We start from the raw sequence: 15,883 nt of genomic DNA on the forward strand, positions 1-15,883 counted from the left end.
TAGGGCTTCTGAGTAAGTATTTATTTGTATGTTTAAATCCCCTCATGTGAAGTTAGGAGACAGGGAGAAGAAAAACATTGTGAAATAAAAATGAAATTATTGATGAACGATGAAAAATGTCTTGGGAATTAGTAGATAATACCCATCCAGATTTGAATTAAATGACAACCTTAGTTTATGTGAAACTCAAAGAAAGAGAAGTAGTTTAGGTTGGGCAGTATCCTGCAGAGCAAAAAGTATTCCAATTCCTTACCCCATCCAGTAGGTGGGGGACTATGAGACAAAGTATAACCAGTACTCAAAAGATTACTGAGGAAGCAGAGAATCATGTTTTAGTGAGTTGCAGAAGATGGAACATGTGAGAAAAGAAGAGGTTTAAAACAAATTAAAATGTGTTAATTTTAGAGCTGATATTCCAGAGGGCCCAGTAGAATCTTAATCAAATAGAGTGAGAAATTGTTGAAAAGGAGAAGTTTTGACAAAGTGTAGAGTGTGAGGGGGTAGCCAGAAGAAGATGACTACAGAAGAAAATTCTACAACCAGGAGTTCATAATCAATGAAATGGGTTATATAAAAGGGAATGGAATTATACTAACCATTGATTAGTGAGTCAAAGCAAAGAGTGTCAATGCTTGGATAAAGGTCTGAGGAGGGACTAAAATTTTCTCTCGAAATTTAATCTTTTGGCAGATAGTAAATGTTATGGCTTATGAGAGGCACACTTAAAAGTACGCAGGAGCACATAGAGGTATAGAAAGGAAGTGGAAATATCTTTTTTGTTCAGATTTAAGCCCTAATATCGTCCATCTTTTAATTGGTTCCCTTGCCTCAAATATCTCCAATTCATCCTCAGAGCTACCAAAGTGATTCTCCCTCAGTGTAGATATGACTGTATCATTTCCTCTCCTCAGCAAACATTAATAGCTCCTAATTACCTACAGGTTCAATTATAAAGTCTATTATTTGGTATTTGAAACTCTTCACAATCTGACTATATTCCTGTTTTTCTAATATTTTTTACATTCTAAGCCTCTCCTCACCCTTGTGAAGCCGTCTTACTATTGTATTTCCTATTCCTTGCATATGACATATAACTCTTCTTCATATCTTTGGACTAGCTGTTTATCAATACCAGAAATGATCTCCCTCTCAAACTCTTGGAATCCTTGGTTTCTTTTAAGATTTTGTTCTAGCATTACATCCTCCAGAAAAGCTTTAGTGTTCCCCTCAGCTATTATTGGTATTCCCACTAATGTTACTTTCATCTAGTTTGCATTGTTCTTGCTATGATAGATATAGTATTATCCTAATTAAAATGTAAACTCCTTGAGGTCAAGGATTTATTTTACTTAAAAAATATTCCCCTTAGCACAGTTTAGCAAGTAGCAAGTGCTTAATAAATACTTGTTGATTCCATCCTGATGGACAATGACACTTTCAAATATGAAAATGTGCATAAAAATGCACATTTAACTACTTTGCCTAATCTTTTGTGGCAATCTTCTTGCACTGTTTGGTATATTACATAGTATTATAGGACTACCATCTTTTTGCTCTCATGCTTCCAGTTCCCATTACTCCTCTCCAAACTGCTTTTGACATTTATTGATTCGTTCAAATGTCTAATCCTTTCTTCCACACCAATTTTTTAAATCATACTTTGACATTCTTCCTTTCTGGGCATAATAACCATACATTTTGATAAAATTTGTAACACCTATCACTAACATACGTTCCCAAATTGGATTTTTTTGAAGTAGGATCATATCTCTACAATCTTTATTTATTTTCCCGTCTTTTAAAATTATTTCCTGCATCTTTAATTATCATGTCGACAGCCTTTAACAATATCTTATTGAAGGCATATAATTTTAGTTATCTCCAGGTAACAGAATCACACTAACTTGGCTGGAATTAGCTCACACATGCCTCAAATAATTTTTGTTGAAAAAGTGCTATGAATTCATGAACACACCTCCATATGTAGCATTTGGCTCTCTGAGAAATAGAGTACAAACATGTATAAGCCTAAAATTTTGCTATTTAAGATATGTCTTCCCACCTAACTTCTACAATGCTGTTAATAATATCAACATATTCTTCAGTAATTTATGTTCTAAATTTCAGGGTCATCTTTGATTCTGTCTTATTCCATGTATCTAATATCAACATGCTCCCCATACTTTCATTTTCCCTAGTATAATCTGTCAAGGATATGTTAGAATAATGATTTAAGTGTAAGTAGAAAAGTTCAGAGGTTAATCTCCTTGTTATTCTAATTGTTTTCCAATCTTGAGGGTCATCTTTCATTCTTCTGTCTTATTTCATGTAATTAATATCAACATACTCTCTAGTAAACAGTGTTCCAAACTTCAGGGTCATCCTTGATTCTTCTGTTTTACTCCATGTAGCCAGTCATTTGTGAATTCAAGTCAACAAACATTTTCTTATCACATGCTATGATCCAGACACAGTACAAAGTTCTGAGGGCATGAAGATGAACTTTAAAAGTCTATATTCTCTATCTATTAAAAATTTAATGAATAAGAAAATTGTGCACAAATAAAATATATACATAATAACATGGGAAAAATAAACAAACAAAGGGTAGTAACCTTAAAGGAAATAGGCAAAGGGTAAATGTAGAAAATAGAATTTACTCCTGGGAATGATAGGAAAGTCCTAGGAGTTTACTGAATAGGAGAGTGACACAGTTGAATTCTTGTTTTGATTTTGATAATATCTCCCTATTCTACCACCTTCTTTTTCTCCCCAATGCCACCATACTAGGTTATTCTTATTCCATTTCACCTGGTCAGTTCTAAAGTGTCTAAATTGTCTCCATACTTTCATTTTCCCTAGTATAATCTGTCAAGGATATGTTAGAATAATGATTTAAGTGTAAGTAGAAAAGTTCAGAGGTTAATCTCCTTGTTATTCTAATTGTTAACTAGATGTCAACAAGATAAACTAGAAATAAAGTGATCTCCAAAACAAACAAACAAAAAAAAACTCCCAATAAAACCAGAATCCAGGAACTTTCCAAGTATTGTTAAATAGCCTTTAAAGCTGATGCTAACATTGAATGAGTCAATAATTCACCTGATGAGGAACCAACACATTTAATCCATGGAATAACATAATTTGAACCACAAAATAAATAGGACTTACCTATTTCAGTGTGGCAGCTTTTATGTTAGTTTTTTATCTCATATCTCTACATATGTATTCTGGATGTTATAGAACACAAACAATATTTTTGCCTATATTATTTTCCCAATGCCCACCAACTCCACATGAGCCTTTAAGATCTTCAAAAGGAGGACTCTAATCTACCTTTTCAACCTTTTAATAAATTCTTCTACTTTAAATCTGTTGTCCAAGAAATTGGGGGAACTCATCTCTAGAACTGTCCCTACTCTTTTCCAACTGCATGTTATCCCTAAAATGCACTTCCTATTGAAATTTTTCTTCTTTTAGCAAGAACATACATTTCTTTTAAGCATATCCCACAAGTCTGATTAATTTGAGACTTTGGGGTTTAGAAGTAGTGTGTTTTCAAATACTAAAAACTTCTTAAGGGTCTACCATGAGCCAGTCACTGTGCTAAATGCTAAGAATAAAAAGAGAAAAACAAAATTGTCCCCATGTATATATTTTTCATTTTAAAAAACTTTCTTTTTTATTAAAATATGAATTAAATAGATGAATATGAATTAAAAAACAAAAAGCAAAAAAGAAGATAAAATAAAATAGAAAATTGTCATATGCCAGCAGAACATTCAAGAGGATTCAAAATATATAACAATAAATTACCAGTTCAAGAAAGTATATATAACAGTCGAAGAAATTAAGTGCACCAGTATTCATCTTTTCTTTACTTCCTTGTAGGTTGTTCTTTTGTTCACCGCTGTGTAGATTTTTTACTTTATTCTTCTTTCCCCCTTTTCACGCCCCCCCCACTACCCCAAGAAGGCTATAGTTAAGGAAGGACATATTTGTGTATCTATCTATCTATCTATTTATCTATCTATCTATATCTATCTATATCTATATAGATATAGATAGATATAGATAGATAGATATAGATAGATAGCTATGTTGTGTGTGTGTGTGTGTGTGGATATATACACACACACATACACACATCCCCCCACACACACACACACACCACACACACACACACATATCTTTCATATCCCTGCTATTTTTACTTTGCTTCTTAATGTACCTTGCTATTACTTAACTGCTCTGCACATATAGATAACGTCTTTGTCTTTTCTCACCACTCTTTGTTTCCCCCTCTGCCCATGCCCTTGTTTCTTTAAAGATTTTGAAGGCAGCTGTACCCTTCATGGTATATATGTGGTATTTAACTCATTCCTGATGTGTATAGATGCTCAGAACTATGAATCCTCCTTCCCTTTCTATTCCTCTGTGTTTTCCACAAGTATCTCTTTGAGGTGGTGATTGGTGGATTTTTTCTATTCTTATTTTCTCCTCATGTTCTATCACTTCAGGACAATTTTCTTAGATTATTTTTTACATTGTGTGTGAAGGTTTTGGGGTTTGTTTTTATTTTTGTTTTGTTTTGTGTTGTTTTTGGTTACAGCTTTCAGGTAGTCTAATTACTCTTATATTTTATCTTCTTGACCTGTTTACCTGGAGAGATCTGTTCTATTTTTTCATTCTTTTGTTTTCTGTTTTGTTTTTTCTTGCTCTGTTATAGCTTCACTTTTACTCAATTCTTGCTTACTCAATTCTAATTTTCAGAGTTATTTTCATCTTTAAGATTCATTATCTCACTTTCTAATTGGTTAACTTTTTTCATAATTTTCTTGTTTTTCTTGGGTTTTATTTTATTTATTTTTTTCTTCAATGTTTATCATTTGATTTTTAAATCCTTTTTTGAATTTTTCTATTAATTCTCTCTTGTCAGAGAGCCATTTAACATTACTCTTTGGGGTAGAAGAGGCTTTTTTATTTCAGTTTCCTCCTCTGAAGATGAACCCCAGTCTCCCCTGTTCCCATAGTAAGTTTCTATAGTTGGGTTTTTTTCTTCTTTGCCAACTCATTTTTTTTAATGAGAAGTAATGGTGTAACCTTTAATTGTGGGGTTGGGGGATGATGCCTCTATCTTCACTTCTGCTCTCCCCTCTGACTCGGTACTCTAAACCAAAAGTTCCCCCCTCGGACAAGTGCCCACAGCCAGCAGTGTCCTTGCCCCACTGCCTCAGCAGTCACCAAGTATTCTGGTTCCTTCTCATCCAGGGCTCTGTTCCTGCAGCACAGCTGGACCTGCCAGCTGAAGTTCGCTCCTTCTTCTCAGACTCAGATCTTGGACTCCACATGCTGTAGGGAAGGTAAAAGTTTTTGAGGTTTCTAGAGAGGTTCCATATAACCCGACTTGCCCCAGGGTCCTCACTTGCTGTTTCTGAGGAACTATCCTGTAGATATTTGCACTTCACATAGATTAATCCCTAGGGGTGGGGTGGGTTTTTCCATCTTCTCCTGCTGTCCCAGAAGAACCTTTGTTTTGCCCAATGTCTTTTTGATTTTTCACCAGTCTATGTTTACCCTGAGAAGCAAATCTGTTCTATTTGAGGGAGAAATCTGAAGAACATGAAATTTACTGATCCACTCCACCATCTTCCCAGAATTTCTTCTTCCCTCATGTATATTTAAGGTGCCTACATTGTTTTTTGGGGAAATAACATATATGGGGATTCACAATACATGGACATAATTTTGAAGGCATAGAAACTAAATGGCTCTAGGAATCTGCTTAAAACCAACTGCACACATTATCACAACTGTTTTTTTTTTTTTCAAATAGGTGAGGAGATGTATTATATATGGAAAAATTGAAATACAAATTGATCATTCTAGAAAAATTATAACTCAAACCAATCTGTAAATCAAAGAAAGAATTAGATAATGACTGATTAAAAACTTAGCTCTCATAAATTCTAATAGTACTTCATACCAGAAGAGGGATAAATAAGGCTAGAGAGAACAAATATGTTTGCATATGTATACGCACATACATGCACAATATTGGAAACAGAACTAGAGCCTGCAATTTGCATTGTAAGCCCCATCCAGAAGATAAGATAAAGCAAGAAATACTTTTTTTTTTAAAGATTCCCATTTGATCATTCTTATTGGGCTACTTTTTGAGTTTTAGATATGTGGGGGAAAAAAAACTTTCTGAGGCTCCTATTATGTAATCAAGAATGGTTGGGGTAAGGGACAGAACTATTCTACAATCCAGAGAGAAAAGAAAAAGGAAAAAAAGGAATTCTCTTTATTGAAAAAAGCAAAAATCTATTGTAAACAAGTCACAGCTTCAGCAAAGTTGCAAGATATAAAATAAACCCACCCAAATCATTAGCATTTATATATATATAGATCTCTCTCTCTCTCTCTCTCTCTCTCTCTCTCTCTCTCTCTCTCTCTCTCTCTCTCTCTGTATATATATATATATATATATATATATATATATATATATATATATATATATATATATATATATATATATATATATATATTACTAAGTCCATCAGCAAGAGATGGAAAGAGAAATCCCATTTAAAATTACTACAAAAAAATAATATTCTTGGGGATCTACCTGCCAAAGACAAACCCAAGATTTACATGTAATTTCAATTACAAAACACTTCTCACACAAATAAAATCAGATCTAAATAATTAGAAAAAAATCAATTGTTCATGGCTAGGCCAAGCTAATGTAATAAAGATGACAATTTTGTCTAAATTAGTCTCCTTGTTCAGTGTCATACCAATCAAACTGCCAAAACATTATTTTATAGAACTTGAAAAAGAATAACAAAATTCATCTAGAACAAAAAAAGGTCAAGAATATTAAGGGAATTAATGAAAAAACACAAAGGTTGGTGGCTTAGTAGTACCAAACCTAAAACTATATTTAAAAAGCATCAATCATCAAAACCATTTAGTACTGGGGCAGCTAGGTGGCACAGTGGATAGAGCACCAGCCTTGAATTCAGGAGGACCCGAGTTCAAATCTGGTCTCAGACACTTAACACTTCCTAGCTGTGTGACCCTGGGCAAGTCACTTAGCCCCAGCCACAGGAAAGGAAAAAAAAAGAAAGAAAAGAAAAAAAAAAAAAAAACATTTAGTACTGGCTAAAAATAGAGTAGTGAATCAGTGGAATAGATTAGATCCACATGACACAATAATCAAAGCCTATAGCAATCTAGTATATGATAAATCCCCATACCAAAATATGGTCAAAACAGATACATGATTTGGGCATAAAGGATGATGCCAAAAACAAATTAAGAGAACAAAGGATAATTTTTGGAAAAAGGAGGAATGTATGACCAAAAAAGAACTAGAGAACATTTTGAAAGGCAAAATGGACAACTTTGATTGCATTAAATTAAAAAGGTTTTGCACAAACAAAACCAACAGAAACAAGATTAAAAAGAAGTACAAAGCTGAGGGAAAATCTTTATAGACAGTATTTCTGATAATGTCCTTATTTCTAAAATATATAAAGAACTGTGTCAAATTTAGAAGAATACAAGTCATTCCCTAATTGATAAATTGTCAAAGGATCAGTTTTCAGATGATGAAATTAAAGCATCTAGAGGTATATGAAAAAATGCTTTAAATCACTATTGATTAGACAAATGCAAATTAAAACAACTCTGAGGTACCACCTCACACCTGTCAGTTTGGCTAAGATGGCAGGAAAAGATAGGGATAAATGTTAGTGGGGTTGTGGGAAAACAGGAACAGTAATGTATTATTGGTGGAATTGTGAAACAATCCAATCATTCTGGAGAGCAATCTAGAATTATGGCTAAAGGGCTATAAAACTGTGTGTACCCATTGACCCAGCAGTGCCATTATGACTGGGTCTGTATCCCAAGGAAATCGTAAAAGAGAGAAAAGGATCTACATGTGCAAAAATTTAAGTGCAAAAATGCTGAATGAAACAAGCAGAACCAGGAATCCATTTTACACAATAAGTATAATAATGGTTAAAACAACCATGTACAAATAAACTAGATACAGGACAAAGTAGAAATAATGAAGAGGAAAAGCATTAGAATGTAGGAGACAAGAAAGACAGGATTTCTTAAATTATATTCACTTTTGTCTGAAAAAATTTTACCTGACCCTGGATATATATAGTATATAAAATAAGTATATAAATCAAATATTTACTGATGATAAATCATAATTTTGCAACCTTTACCTTTAGCTCCAAGACTCCATATGGAGTTGTGAACCAGTTTAAAAAGCTTTGCTCCAGAAGGTGAGATTTCAACTAAAATTTCCAGGAGGTAGAGTTGAGAAAGAAGAGCATTTCAGACCTGAGAGACAGGTAGAAAAATGGCTGGAGTGAAGACACATTCTTTTCTGTGAAGAACAACAAGGAGGCCAGTATCACTTAATCGCAGAATATGTAGTAAGGGGAAGTATAAGGTGAAGAAAACCAGAAAGATGGGGAGAGATTCTGAAAGGCTTTGAACACCAAACAAAAAAAAATTATATTACATCTTCATTGTATAAGAGAGTCACTAGTTTCTTAAGGTTTGGAGTGATGTGACAGATCTATGCTTTTTGAACATCATTTTGACATAAGAATATAGAATGAGACTGAGAAGAGAATTGTCTTAGGAGTCCCAGCTTTGGAAATTATCCAGGTAAGAGGTCATTAGGGCTTGTGATAGCATTTTCAGAAAAAAAAAAAGAAGGGCACATATGTGCAAATTCTTAAGAAAGTGAAATTATAGATTCATAGGCTGATTGTATAAAGGCCTACATAAACTGATGCTAAATGAAGTGTGTAGAATCAAGAGAACATTATACACATCAACAAGATTTTGTGATCAGCTCTGATGGTCTTGTTCTTTTCAACAATGAGGTGATTCAGGCCAATTCTAAAAGAGTTGTGATGGAAAGCGCCATCTGAATCCATAGAGAAAACTATGGAGCCTGAATATGGATCAAAGAATAATATTTGCATCTTTTTTGTTGTTTTTGCTTGCGTTTTTTTTTTCTTTCTTATTTTTCCCTTTTGGTATGATTTTTCTTGTGCACCATGATAAATGTAGAAATATGTTTAGAAGAATTGCACATGTCTAATCTCTATTCGATTACTTGCTGTCTAAGGGATGCAGGAAGAGGGAAGGAGGGAGAAAAATTTGGAACACAAGTTTTACAAGGATGAATGTTGAAAACTAAGTTTGCATGTATTTTGAAAAATTAAAAAAGTAAGTAAAATTACAGGCCTTTGCAAGTAATGAAAAGGAAGAGACAGGAAGCAGAGAGAAATACATAAATCTATCCCCATTTCTCCAAAAAAGTAATATCTGTCGTGCTGAGTTTGTGACCCTGTAAAAATTACTTAGCCTCTAATTGCCCAAGAAAATTTCTAATTCTAGTAATTGCAGTGTAGGGAATGATCTTCATTGGTACAGCAAGTATCTTCATCAGGTATTCTCTTTATTAAAAAGAATTAAAATAAATAACTAAAATTATAGTTTCAGGTTTGTTTTGTTTTATTTAAGTGCTATCAGCAAATAGGGAAGGTAAAACAAAACAAAACAAAACACAAAAAAAATCTGTTTCTACTCTTTGTTATATATATTTCAAACTACAGAAAGCATAGATAGCATCATCACTCTTTACTTTCCCAAGGTGGAGATGTATATAGAAATATTCTCTAGTCTAGTATATCTTTCTATTTTAGTCTTTCTCCACTAACAAACATTTGTTGCTTCTTGACATAGACAAGTTAGTTGTAGGAAAGATCATTATAGAACACTTAGCTTTTTGTTTAATTTTTCCTGTGTCTAGTTTTTTCAAAACTATTTTAAACCCTTGTGAAGTGTGACTCTGGAATTGTTATTCCATAGAATATGTCTTTATCAACTAAAGAATGTGTTGAAATAGATAGATGGTTGGCCATGAAACCAAGAAAAGATGTGAATTCAAATCCTATTGCTGATAAAGTCTGGCCTTGTAACCCTTGGTAAATCCTTAAATGTTCTTTGCTCTAGGCACCTAAGATAATTATTTGCAGAAAAAGTACTGATCTGCATTGGAAAAGGGAGTTTCATTGTGAACTGTTCTAATCATTCTGCAGAGCTCTTTGGAACTATGCAGAATAGAGTCAATTACAAAATATAATTAATTTTCTCAATTGCAAGCATTTGATAATTGTTGAAATATTTACAATGGCAATAGTCCAGATTAACTTTATCAAGTTGCCTTCCTTTTCCCTCCCCATCTTTCCTCCAAAAAGAAAACACCTTTTGCTTCCACGAAAACTGTTGCAAACTGCCTTACCAAGGATAGCTTCTTCTAACCAACTTCATTATATATTATATTATATCCTTGGTATTTCTAAGAGTGTCTAATTTTTTCTAGTTATGATTGCCATGCTCCTAGATTATAGTAAATTACTTTATAATAGGAATTTTTGTTATTTACCTAAACATTCCTCAACAAAATCATGTAGATAAGATAATGCAAGCTTTTTTCTTAGTGTTACATTTAATGGTGAATAGTGAGAGAAAAAACATTATAGAGAATATCATGATAAAGGTTTGTGACCTTTGCAAAGTTACAATCTCCAAATAAATATCACAATAATTAACTGTGCCATTGATAATTTATTTTACCTACAAATCATATTTCTAAATCAGAATTGTTTTTGTAAAAAAAAAAAAAGAATACTTTCATCCAATTGTGTTTTAATTTCATCAATTCTGCAAAAAATTATAATTCAATTTTGTTAACTCTAACATGCAAAATAAAGGATAAAAAGGTATAAAACATGCTAGTATTTGTCAAGCTATTCTCCCATCTGGTAATATCATCTTAGTAACAAGTCTATTCATGTCCGCATGTGTTTCAAGAAAATCTTTTACACAGATAAACTCATATAATGATAGACAAATTTACCACAATTTATATTATCATTTATTTTATTGATTTATAGAGATGAATGTAATAATAATTTTTAAAATAGTTTTTTATTTTCAAAATACATGTAAAGATAGTGTTCAATGTTCGCCCTTATAAAACCTTTTATTCCAAATTTTTCTCCCTCCTTTCCCCTCACTCCCTCCCTTAAACAGCAAGAAATCCAATGTAGGTTAAACATGTACAATTTTTCTAAACACATTTCCTCATTTATCATGCTGCATAAGAAAAATCAGATAAAAAAGGGAAAAAATGAGCAAGAAATAAGAGCAAGCAACCAACAACAACAACAACAACAACAAAAAATGAAAATACTATTTGTGATCCACATTCAGTTCCCACTGTCCTCTTTCTGGATACAGATGACACTTTCCATTACAAGACTATTGGAATTGGCCTGGATCACTTTATTGTTGAAAAGAGCCATGTTCATCAGAGTTGGTCATCACATAATTTTGTTTTGCTGTGTACAATGTTCCCTTGATTTTAATCACTTCACTTAGCATCAGTTCATGGGAGTCTCTTCAGGTATTTTTGAAATCTAAAATGTGTGAATATTCAAGTATTTAATGTAAGCTTCTTGGGATTCCTACACATAAACAACAACAATAGTAAGGAAAACAACAACAACAACAACTTGCTCATCTTTTGGCAAACAAAAGAAATAGCAGTGGCCAGTGATATTGTGGTCCTAATAGCCTGAGGAGCCAAAATGAGATGATAATTTGTGGGACTATTTCAAGTACTATGACTGAATAGTCAGTCTTAAATTTCATAAATGAAATCAACAGGAATCAATAATTGCTTATGTACAGAGCAAAATGATTTATTCTATAGTTTTCATGATTTATTGAATGATGTATTGCAGAATCTCTTTACATTTGGAGTTCACACCAAATGCCTTCATTATGGGACACTTAAGTGAACAAAATTTATAATGCTATTTATACTATTTATAATGATCAATGGACTACCTTTTTAGATACTCCAGAAATAAAAGAAACAATTTCAAAACAAAAAAATAAGATTGTCCTTGACACAAAAAGTCTTCTTGCCCATAGAATTGATGAGGGTTGGGGTCCCTTTAAGATTCCTTTCTAATTGCCCAGCCCATGGCTGACCTTGACTCACAAATCCTGGTCAAAGGCACCCTTTGAATATCCAGGCCCAGCCCCACTATCTGCTCAGCTTCCCAGCCCTTACCTGATCTGAGCTAACTGAAAAGTCCACCGAGAACTTAGGGGTACTGCCCATGATCTTTTGGGTATAAAAGAGGTGAGCTGGAAAGCCCTCTTTGCAGGAGCCCTCCTAGTCAACACATGGTATTCTTCCAGCCATGTAAGGGTTCCTGCCCGCCCAGCGACCACCTTTGGCCCTGGCGTCTTTATATCTGAACTTTACTTCCAAATTTCTACAATAAACCTTTTATTTATCAATCTAAGTTTTCAGGCCTGTAAATTCACTTTACAGGGGACACTGCGCCTCATGGGATTATCTATGTGCCGAGAAATGGGATTCCCCCTTTCCTTTCCCTCATTAGAATCAGTTGGCCATAGATGGATATGACACATTATCATCAGATTAATTCAATTTCATCAATCCCTTTTTCAAGTGTCAAGATTATTCTAATATTCTTTTTATAAATTTGATATTATGAAAATTCCTTTCCTAAAATACATGAATTAAGCTGGATGGAAGGGAGAGCTGGTGACCTTCTGGGAATCAATAAAACTGTTTTATCTTTTAACTAAGAGCATTTGACTGAATCTACTAAGATGAACTAACTAAAAGGGTAACCTTATATAAAGGCAATGTATAATACAGAGGAAAAGATAAACTTGCTCATAACACAATAAAAATCTAATATAATGTCCAAAATTTTGAGGGAAATAATGGGGAAAAGTAGGAATAAAAGAGGAATAGCATTACTAAATCATAAGGTATTAAAAAAAAATACAATGATACATTATATGTATACATATCACATATATAAAAATATAATATGATAATGTAATATATTGCATGTTATAATTATTAAATATAAAACAAATAAAAACAATTTATATTGGAAAAACCTAAGAACTGAAATACTAGCTGTTGGTGTCATTTCCTCTCAGATTATTTTACATTTACTAAATATATATTTGTTATTAGTTTTTAACAATTTTATTCCAATTAGAATTTGAGTTTCATTAAGTCCAGGGCTAATTTTTCCTTTCTTTTATATTTTTACTACTTAGAGCAATGCCTGGTACATGGTAAATGTTTAATACATTTTTTTTGTCTGACTGAGTTTTTGCAAGAGGAAGGACGGCCTTTTCAATAGGCCTGGAAAAACTAGAAAGTATTTTGACAAAAATTAGATTTAGACTAGAATTTTGTATCATCTCTAATGAACTAGAAAAGGACATATTACTTAATTATAAAAGGTGACATCATTTAAAAATAGAGTAACTGGAAGGAGATTTCATAAAAATATACAGAAAGGAAAATTGTTTAATTAAAAAGGACAAATTGGGTCAAAAAATATCCTATTTTAGTTATTTAAAATAAATTAATGAAATTAATGAAACTAGAATAAGAAGCACAAAATTAATGAAGCTAGACTAAGAAGACAAACAGTAGAGTGGAAAGTATGCATAAATTATCTCTGAATGGAATCTGATATCCAAAATGTATAATGAACTAAGATAGATGGATAGATGTGAGCAATCGATATTTCCCAATGGATAAGGATTCAAAAGAGTTGAACAGTTTGCTAAAGAAGAAGAAATCATGACCAAAAGGGTAAAGAAGATCATACAAGATGAAATGAATAATTTTGATTATGCAAAATTAAAGTGTTTTGCTCCAACAAATCCAATAAAATGAAGATTTTTTTAATAATATTTTTTCTCTTCTTTTTAATTTTTTCCTAGTAAATTTATTTATTTTTAATACACATTGCTTTATGAATCATGTTGGTAGAGAAAAATAAGAACAAAAGTGAAAAACCATGGGACAGATTAAAAAAAAAAGTGAATATAGCATATATTGATTTATATTCAGTCTCCTTAGCTCTTTTTCTGGTTGCAGATGGTATTTTCTGTCCAAAGTCTACTGGGATTACTTCAGATCACTGAATCATTGAGAAGAACCAAGTCTTTCACAGTTAGTCATTGCACATCTTTGATGTTATTATGTACAATGTATTCCTGAGCCTGCTTTTTTTGCTCAACCTCAGTATGTGTAAATCTTTCCAGGCCTTTTAAAAATCAGCTTATTCATCATTTTTAATAAAATAATAATAGTCCATTATTTTCATATGCCGTAACTTATTCAGCCATTCCCCAATTGATGGACATCTACTCATTTTCCAATTATTTGTTGCCACAAAAAGAGCTGCTACAAACATTTTTGCACATGTGGACCCTTTTCCCTCCTTTATGATTTCCTTGGGACATAAATCTAATAACTGCACTGCTTGGTCAAAAGGCATGCACAATTTTATAGCCCTTTAGCCATAATTCCAAATTGCTTTCCAGGATGATCAGATCATTTCACAACTCCACCAACAATGCATTTCTATTCCAGTTTTCCCACATCCCCTCCAACATTTATCATTAACTTTTCCTGTCATCTTAGCCAATCTGAGAGGTATGAAATAGTACCTCAGAGTTGTTTTAATTTGCATTTCTCCAATCAATAGTAATTTAGAGTATTTTTTCATATAAATATTGATGGCCTTAATTTCATCATCTGAAAATTGTTTGTTCATATCCTTTTGTCATTTATCAATTGGGAAATGACTTGAATTCTTCTAAATTTGACACAGTTCTTTATCAGTTTTAGACATGAGATCTTTATGAGAAATACTATCTGTAAAGATTTTTCCCAGTTTTGTATTTCCCTTTTAATCTTGTGTCTATTTGTTTTGTTTGTGCAAAATCTTTTTAAATTTAATGTAATCAAAGTTGTCCATTTTGCCTTTTTTTAAATCTTCTCTAGTTCTGTGTTCATAAATTCCTCACTTCTCCAAAGATCTGATAGGTAAATTATCCTTTGTTCTCCTAATTCATTTATGGTATCATCCTTTATGCCCAAATCATGTACCCATTTTTACCTTATTTTGGTATGAGGTGAGATATGTCTATGCCAAGTTTCTGACATATTATTTTCCAGTTTTCCAACAATTTTTTAAAAAGTGAGTTTTTACTCCTGAAACTTGAGTTTGGGGGTTTATCAAATACTAGATTACTATAGGCTTTGATTATAGTGTCATATGTATCGAATCTATTCCACTGATCTACCATTCTATTTCTTAGCCAGTACCAAATGTTTTTAATGATTGCTGCTTTATAATGTAGTTTTAGGATTGGTACTGCTAAGCCACTATTTTTTGTAGTTTTTTTCCATTAATTCCTTTGATATTCTTGACCTTTTGTTCTTCCAGATGAATTTTGTTATTATTATTTTCTAGTTAAAACTAAGATTAAAAAGGAAAAAATCAACTGGAAAACATCTTTGTAGCAAGTTTCTTTGAAAAACATCTTATTTTCAAGATATATGAGGATCTGATACAAGTTTATCAAAATAAGAGCCAGTTCTTAATTAAGAAATATTCTGATTTCTATTATTATTTTCTAGTTAAAACTAAGATTAAAAGGGAAAAAATCAACTAGAAAACATCTTTGTAGCAAGTTTCTTTGAAAAACATCTCATTTTCAAGATATATGAGGATCTGATACAAGTTTATCAAAATAAGAGTCAGTTCTTAATTAAGAAATATTCTGATTTCTAATATATGACTAGGCAGATCTCGAAAGAAGGAAAATGGGACAGATAGAGATATAGATATATACACATACACACACATACCTATAAATGGAAAAATTCCCAAATCACTATTAATTA

At 32.3% G+C, this 15,883-nt stretch overlaps 1 long non-coding RNA gene across 2 annotated transcripts in view; it reads right to left on the bottom strand.

Moving 5' to 3' along the window:
• Positions 1–4,567: 4,567 nt before the first annotated feature.
• Positions 4,568–15,883, bottom strand: part of LOC141539678 (uncharacterized) — a 177,573-nt gene continuing 166,257 nt past the window's right edge. For both annotated transcript variants that reach the window (XR_012481365.1, XR_012481367.1), the window contains one exon: positions 4,568–5,352. This is a non-coding gene — a long non-coding RNA (uncharacterized LOC141539678). The remainder of the gene's footprint in view (positions 5,353–15,883) is intronic.

This window comes from Sminthopsis crassicaudata, chromosome 4, assembly GCF_048593235.1.
Source record: "Sminthopsis crassicaudata isolate SCR6 chromosome 4, ASM4859323v1, whole genome shotgun sequence".
NCBI classification, from domain to species: domain Eukaryota; kingdom Metazoa; phylum Chordata; class Mammalia; order Dasyuromorphia; family Dasyuridae; genus Sminthopsis; species Sminthopsis crassicaudata.